General features: G+C 40.0%; 1 long non-coding RNA gene across 1 annotated transcript; it reads left to right on the forward strand.

Moving 5' to 3' along the window:
• Positions 1–727: 727 nt before the first annotated feature.
• On the forward strand, positions 728–8,134 carry LOC116441213. The gene is made up of 2 exons (XR_004238966.1): positions 728–1,188; positions 7,132–8,134. It is a non-coding gene; the product is annotated as an uncharacterized LOC116441213 (long non-coding RNA).
• Positions 8,135–8,854: the final 720 nt, after the last annotated feature.

Consider the following 8,854-nt stretch of genomic DNA (forward strand, 5'->3'; position numbering starts at 1 on the left):
TTACATAAGAAGGTTCACCCATACAAGCTCCACTCAATGGCAATCAACTGTTTTTTGCAATAAATGTGATCACATTGACTTTCTACAAAATTTAAGTCAACAACAATTTGAAAAATGAAGACAATATTAATTTAGCTATTAGAAAGCAGCAAATTAGTGGCAAGAAACTCAAATTTCTGCTAAGAAAGATCGCAGACATCTGAACCATTCCCAGAAAGGCTTATAGCTTGTTTGCTTGCTTGTTTTCTTTTCTTCTGCTAATGAGCACAACATGAGATGCTTTGTTTAACATCTTCCTGAGAAATAAAGTTATTCTCCTACCTCCCATGAATTTTCTGCGGGGTACTCAGAAATTAATCACACAGTAAACAGTAGTACTATGGCACAGTAAATTGCCATTTGAGGCTACCTTTATATTAGTCCCAGTACGACCATTTACCACTTGATTTTCAGCTGTATAAACTGCCTCTAGGCATTTTCTTGCATAGAAAAATCATGTTTCCTTTAACACTATAGCTTTTGTCCCTCCAGAAAATCTGTCATCTTTTTTCCTTTGCCGCTTATCTTCAGTGGCTGCCAATGTCAGTTTTGCAACACAATGGTCCCTCCCTGTTCAGTTTGTCTTACGTAATAAGTTTCATCACTTTTGCATTTCTTTTTGATTTATAGCTCAGAAGCACATTCATGTTTCAGTTGTTTCCAAAAGCACCACAAATGCACTGCAAGGGTACACTTCAAAATAAAAAGAGAGAAAATTCTTTTTTGCTTAAGATGGATGTCCACAGCTCAAACCAAATATGACCCAGATGAAAACCCAGATGCTTCCATATTAGCACACAGTAGAGGCATGTGGAATGTGTGCTTATGGTGCTAAAAGGAGAAAGGAAGTATCACTCTCCATACTGGTATAAAAACATGGAAGATAAAACCAAGGTTTAACATCCAGCAGCAGCACTACTGAAGACACCTCTGTTCCTGGTGAAGTTGCTTGCTCTGCCCTCCTTGCTTTCTCCTGCAAAGCTGTGAGGCCATGCTACAAGATAGCTTGGGACACTGATGTGTCTGAAAGTAGTTAAAAATAAGCAAGTTTTTCTGCAGCCAAATCACTTTTCCAATTTTCCTTCACTGTATTACCACAATATTGTACCAGCATTGCTGTGGAGGAAGAAGTCAGCTGGGAATTCATACGTAAGTATTAATTTTCTGGTTACTAGTGATATTTCCGTTTTCATAAATGAAAGAACACTTTAACATGTTTGACACATTTCTACTCAGAGTATTTTTTACTACTGACGTTCATTCTTAAAGCCATGTTTGAAAACGCAGTAGATTGTTTATGGTCTCTTTTACTTCACAACTCATCTGCCTAATTGCTATTTAACTGCAACATTTGTGAACAAAAATGAATGAGAAAACAAGGAATAATTAATTGAAATTCATCAGGGAATTAAATCACTTCTTTTCCTGTGTCAGGACACAACATTAGTCATTCTTTTCCACTGAAAACAGTCATGTCTTCTGGGCTGCCTCTTAGTGTGTCAGCCATAAGGGCTTTGGACACGTGTTTGATGAGATCAGCTTTGGGACCTTCTTTAAATCCAAAAGAAATGGAACTTGACAAGTATCTTGACCAACAAGCTACAGAGTTTTTCCAAAGTCTAAGATGAACTCCTGGTGAAGTATTTCTTCCTTGGCTAGGAAGACAGTCTTCACTTAGCCAGCAGCAACCCGAGAACAAACATCAGGGAATATGTCTGATCGCACTTCGAAAACAAGAACTGTTTGAATGTTTGATTTTGAGCATAAATCAAGAAAAGAGCGGAGTTTTAGATCTTTAGTTATCCTGGGGCTTTGTTTCCATTTCTAAAAGAAAAATTGTTTGGTTGTTCCACTACTCTAATGCATATATTTTATCGGAATTTTAATATTTTCTGCTGTAAAGAATCTTCATAGACAACTGATAAACAATGAACAAATATAGATACACAGTGACTGAGGAAAGAATTGACCTCAGCATGTTGCTTGATGAGTAGCTTAAGATTCGTTACTTTCCCAGAAGCTGAGATTGAAAACAAGAAAAAATCATCATATGCAATTACTGATTTATTTTATTTAAATACACAAGAGTGTGTTTGTTCTGCATTCAATAGATGCACTCACTACAGTAAGATAGAGCTAAAAATTAGTGGAGGCACAGTTCTAGCTAGCAATTAGACAGAAAAAGGCCAATTTCATGCCCTCCATGAAGCCATCTGCAACTCTCAGTTCATGCTGGCTACAGTACCCTATTTATTACTACAGATAAATGCAAGCTACAACTTATATTTTTGCAGAGAAGCATCCTTTCTTCCTTTGTGTTTATCTGAAAATGAGTAAGGGCCTCCAAGACATCTGTCTCATAACTGTGAGTCATCTACCTATATATATCTATAAGGCCTATAGGGTATTCAGAAGCAACAGTAATTAGCTGCACTATACATGGAATTAGTGTCTGCTTCATAGGGCAGTGGGAAGACAGACAATGAATAAATAGTGAGACTACTCCTGGTTCCACCCAGGACAGGGTTAATTTTTGCAGCAGTCAGGAGCTACGACCAGGGGGTTAATCTATACCACCTCACAGCATACCACCTCACAGCATTTTCCCAGGATGGGGGAAAGCATCCCTTCTGGATCAGGTAGCACAGTGGAATGAGTGGTCAGGCATTGTCAGCAGTGAGAATTCGTGTGCCAATTGTTTCTTGTATCCTCTGTCATCCCTATTGTTGCTGTTACTGTTGTTTTCTTACCTTATTGCTGTTTCCAGTAAATTGTTCTTATCTCAACCCACGATCTTTACCTTTTGTGCCTCCAATTCTCCTCTCCATCCCGTTGGGGGAACAAGAGAGTGGCACATAGTTTGGAGAGACTCGCTGAGAGCACTAAACTGGGCAGTACCATTCCTAAACTATGACAGGCAAAAAAAAAACCCCAAAACACATGAAAATTTTTTTAAGAACAATAATCTGCTGCTTTGAATATGACCTTTGAAGGGTAAATCCCATCAACGCCACATAATTTTCCCATCTCTTATTTGAGGTAATTGAGTTAATCCAAATATTATTTTTTATAAACTGTTGGATATGGGCTTGAAATTCCAGTGGAGGGCCATGTTATTTATTCATAGGTAAAGGTTTTCAATATGCAGGTCACAGTAACATTACCCTGTACATTTCCTCATCTGGGAAGAATAAAATCAAATTGCACATGACATAAATTGATAACCTGTACTATTTATAGATTTAGGTCTCAAAGAATTTGGTTTACTTAACTAAACTACTCCCTCCTCAGCCAAACACCTTCTGAAGGCTGCTAGACCTCTGTGCTCTGTTCCTACTGCATGGCCCTATGCTCTTAAGCTTCTACAAATGGGGGAGAGAGGAGAGACTTTTTTTTATTTCTTAAGTGGGACAGAGCAACAGCTGCTGATTTAGGATTCACAGTTATCTGAAGACTTCCCTTAAGCACTTGACCAGTAGAAAAAACTGAAGTTTACCTCTCCAGAGACACAGTAACTAAAAGGAATTTTTGGTGTGAGTAGTTTCAAGAAGTGGAATTTTTTTAACATAGCCCACACAATTTTTTTGCTTTACTTTCCTTAATAGTAGAGCATTTTCTGGATCAGGCATATTGACAAAAGATCAAAGTAACATACAGCACAGAAAAACCCTTTACTGTATCTAGTTTTCTTTAGAGACCCTCTTCATATGTGGCTTCCAGGGATTTATTTATTTTTAAACACAACCTTCATTTTCTATTACCAAATTATCCCACAGCCAGCTTTGTTAGATTGTGATCAGTCTTGCACCCACTGATCTACTATCCAGCTAGCCCCTAGGCTAATGAAATCAGCTCTTCTGGCTGATATTATTTTAACACACAGACAGACTTAAACAATTGTCATACCATGTTGATAAACAGCTCCTTAAACCCAGACTAACAGCAGCACAAGAGTGCTTCCTTGCCACAAGTCATTTGAAGCAAGAAAGAACAGGAAAGCCACGGTTCAACAAGAAAGATGAACTCTAGGCATTTCAGGAAAAGGTATTCCAATAAGAGACATCCCAGTAACACCATGTTCACATGAACTCAGTGCAATAATAGGCAGAGAAACTAAAGCTTATTGATGTCAAAAAGTTACTGAGATTGGCGATTATGTTTCTTCCCATAACTAAGAAAAAAGGCGATGAGAATTAATTGCATGCTTAAGCCCAGTCAGACTAAACCTGTACTGCTAGGTGGCTGGCTATTACTCGGACCTAAAGAATACAGACAGTACAACCAGGATACAGAGTTTCCATTAAAAAAAGTTGGGATGTTTTTGCTCTTGCTTTCCGTTCATTGCATTTCAACTTCTTTTTCACATGTATTCTGAATGACATAGTTTGAAGTTTAGCACAGCACCGTTGCTGCTATCTTTCTACCATCACTCGCCTTGCTTTCAGGATGACTCTTCACATTTACCCTAGACACTGAGACAAACAACTTTTGTGCGGAATAACAGCCCCAAGACAAGGGGCAGGAGCAGCTCAGGTCACGTGTGACCTATATTGCCCACAGTTGCAATGCAGTTTGAAGTACCAACTTCAAAAGGATGCTGCCTTTGAACAGATCTAGCTGTAGGCACTTCAAGATTAATAGGCTGGTTTAATTACCCTCTCCTTAGCAACTGTGGTGTTGTTTCAACAGAATCAACCCTTTTAATGTGCTACTCCCAGGCTCTGGCAGGCTGTCTCACTCCAACGCCAGGTGATTGTGGCAGTCGTACAAGTTGCAGCTTGGTGGGAGCTTCCCTTTCCAACGGGGCTCTGTTTTGGTTTTTGACACAGGCAGGATCTCATGCAAGGCATGATCACAACTTGCAGACTAACCAAACTGCCTGGGACTGCAGTACAAATGTTAGCTGGCAAATGCTATGGGCATGACAAAGGTGAAGAAAGGTTGGCTTGGCTCTCTTCTCTAACAAGTACAAAAAGTATGCCATGAAGCAGGGTTTTTCAATGAGAAACCCCAGCGGGGCTTGAAATGAACCACTTTAGTGTGTTGTTTATTTTATTTCTTCCTCTTCCATGTTTGCACTTTGGATAGCCAAATACAGTTTCCTTGACCAGTTTGCCTTCACTAGGATAATTATCTCCTCAGTAATCATCCTAGTCATGTGCTACCTTAGAAAAGGTTGATTCCCTATATTCTAGTAGTAAAATCCCACAATTAGTAGTTACAGTAAAGTAAGAAGAAATGTTCTTCAAGCACAGAAAAGGAGGAATGGAAGCATAAGGTAAACTATTCTGCTTAATCACCAGAAGGGGTTTTGATTTCTTACAAGCAAGCACATGCACCCTCTGCTTCCACTTTTGTGGCTCCACATGTCAAAATGTGAAAGCTGACCCATTCCCAACAGCCCATTAATTACCACTGTACAAGGAATCCCACTCCAGCAGCACTCAGAAAGAGAGGCTCGAGGAGGTCTGTTATCCAACATCCTCAGTTCCCAAAATGTTTGAATTGGCAACAGAGTCAACACAGGAAGACCCAGCCCTGCTGGTTCATTGCTTTTGCTTTCTTTCTAACCCAAACAAATTTTATGGCACGGCCACAGAAATAGCTGAACTGAGAGTGGCAGGGGCTGAAGCAAATCAACTGGAGGAGGACAGACCAAAGACAGAAATATCCATGCTGTCAGGGATTAGGCTCACAGGTACTGAGCATATTTTGTAAATCACACCCTTTCAAGAAAAGAAAGCACGCTGCGTCTCAGATGAAGTAATTGCAAAACTATGTAAAAACTAATACACTATTTCTATAGTACAGTATTTGCATTATGAGCTGAGCCAACAGCCTGGGAAGGACATGTTTACACTAAAAACGTCAAAGGAAAAAGTTTTTAATTGTAAGTGTGTTTATCACGCTGATTGTTTAAGTTTACATCTGCAGGCAGCACAGAAATTTGAGAATGCAGATGACATTTGGCAGTATCTTCCTGTCATTTGTACCTGAACTCTTAATTGCATACTTAGGACACTGTTTTTGTTCCATAACTATAACACAAACTTTTAGTTCTTTTAATTTAGGCAAGAAAGAATTAACACACATTAATTAACGCACATTAAAGACACATCATGCAGCAAATCATCTTACAAGTGAAAAATACTGAGCTGGTTACTAGAACAAAATCAACCCTGTAGTTAGAGGAGGGAAAACAATAAATAATCAAAAAGTGTGTTTGTGCTTCCAGTTTTCTGGACAGATCTAATCAGGATTAGATAAATTCACTTTTAAGAAATCCTACAGTAGAATTAGCAGTATTTTTTAATGTGTTAACAGCTAGCTAGCACATCCTGAGCAACTATTAAAGCAGGAAATTCTTCTCTAAATGCAGTATAAACACTATTCTTGCTCTCCACATAGGATTTTCTATGGCAGGGAAAATAAGTAAGCAGAGTCTTGCGACACTATAAATACTTCTGGAAATAAATTAGGAACTGGATTTACTAGCACTGAAATAGACATAGAGGCCTTCTGGTTAACTACACTCAGAAAATATTTACTGTTACTGCACCTGGCACTGACTACCCAAAAAAAAAGGCAATTTGCGAAGAGGAGATTTTATAGGGAAGCACCAGCATCACATTACAATGCACTACAAAGCACTGTATTTGGTAACAGCTTTTTAAATACATAGCTCTAGTCCTTTAGATTACCAGAGGCGATGTGAAGGCATCTTGAACGATGTCAGACAGGGCTGGCAAGATGAATAGAGGCTTTAATTTAATTAGTGTACCAGCACCTGACCAAACAAAGGTGTGTCCAGGCTGAATCAACTTAAAATAGTGAATCAGATGCTTTTCCTAATTTTAAAACATGTAAAGCTGGTGTTTAAATATATCAAACCACCAAATTAAAAAGTCTGTGAATGCAGCCTAAAAGATTTCTGTTAAACCTTCAAAGAGAATTAAGGTTAGGCCTTGTCTCATCTGCTCATATAGGGCAGTCATTGGGAAGATAGAGGGGTGATTTTTTTTAAGGTTTTTTTTTTTAATTCCCATGCTGAATGTGATTCAATAAAATAACATGAAATTGTTCTTTTCATAGTACCAGCACTAGTGCAATTAGAAATTCGTTACCTAACTCTGCACTACCAGGAGCAGAGTCTAACCACTGGAAGGAAAAACTTCTCAATGTATTAACACAAAACTACAACTTAATTCCACATTGTTCCTTGAAGGAAGTGAAGAAGGCTGAAACTAGTGAAGGTGGATACAATAAAATGGCTCAAGAAGAATTCCTGTGTAAGAATAAAGCAAAGGTTGGGCAATATGGGACCCTCCTTTTACAGCTGGACTTGATGACCTCAAAGGTTCTTGTCCAATCTAAATCTGTGTGTCTACCATGAGACACATTGTACCCATCTTTATAGAGGGAAGAAAGGAGGACTCTGCAAAGACCGACATGTCAGCCTCACTTCTGTGCCTGGAAAGGTCATGGAACAGACCCTCCTAGCAGCTATGCCAAGGCACATGGAGATCAGGGAAGGGATTTGGGACAGCCAGAATGGCTTCAACAAAGGCAAGTCCTGCCTGACCAACCCAGTGGCCTTTGATGATGGAGTGATTACATCAGTGGACAGACGAGAGAAGGGCTACAGATGTCATATCTGAACTTCTATAAAGACTTTGACACAGTCCCCACAACATCATTTTCTCTAAATTGGAGAAGTGGTGTTCCTCAGGAGTCCATACTGGGACCAGATTTAATATCTTTATTAACAACATACATGCAGGGATCAAGTGCACCCTCAGCAAATTTGCTGATGACACCAAGCCAAATGGTTGACACACTTGAAGGACAGGATGACATCCAGAGAGACCTGAACAAGCCTGAGAAGTGGGTTCATGAGAGTCTCATGAGATTTAGCAAGACCAAGTACAAGGTGCTGCACCTGGGACAACTCCCATATCAAAACAGCCTGGGAAATGAACAGATTGAGGGGAGCTCTGCTGAGATGGATTTGGGGGTGCAGGTGGGTGAGAGGTTGGACATGAGCCAGCCATGAGCACTCACAGCCCAGAAAGCCAAACATGTCCTGGGCTGCATCCAAAGCAGCGTGGGCAGGGCAAGGGAGGGGATTCTGCCCCTCAGCTCTGCTGTGGTGAGAGCCCTCCTGCAGTGCTGTGTCCAGCTCTGGGGTTGTCAGCACGGGAAGGAGTCCAGAGGAAGCCATCAAGATGGTTACAGGGATGGAGCACCTCTCCTGTGAGGAAATGCTGAAAGAATTGGAATTGTTCAGACTGGAAAAGAGAAGGCTTCATGGTGCCCTAATTGTGGCCTTCCAGTACCTGAAGGGAGTCTGTAAGAACGATGGAGAGGGACTTTTTACAAGAGTTTGTAGTGACAGGAAAAGGGGGAATGGCTTCAAACTGAGTAGGTTTAGACTAAATGTTAGGAAGAAATTCTTTGCTGTGAGTGTGATGAGGCACTGGAACAGATTGCCCAGAGAAGCTGTGGATGCCCCATCCCTGGAAGTGTTCAAGGCCAGGTTGGATGGAGCTCTGGGCAACCTGGTCTAGTGGAAGGTGTCCCTGCCCATGGCAGGGGGTTTCAAGCTAGATTATCTTTAAGGTCCTTTGAAACCCAAACCATTCATATGATTCTATGATTCCTGCACTCCTAGAGCTTGAGACTCACAGGTTGCTTGTGAATAAAGTCTTTTTCAACAACACAAGTGTTTGAGTTGAATTGCTATAAACAATTTGGATTAAAAAGATAATATCTGTATACCTTAATATTTAATTAATCTAAAAAAGAACACCCATTA

This window comes from Corvus moneduloides, chromosome 3, assembly GCF_009650955.1.
Source record: "Corvus moneduloides isolate bCorMon1 chromosome 3, bCorMon1.pri, whole genome shotgun sequence".
NCBI lineage: Eukaryota > Metazoa > Chordata > Aves > Passeriformes > Corvidae > Corvus > Corvus moneduloides.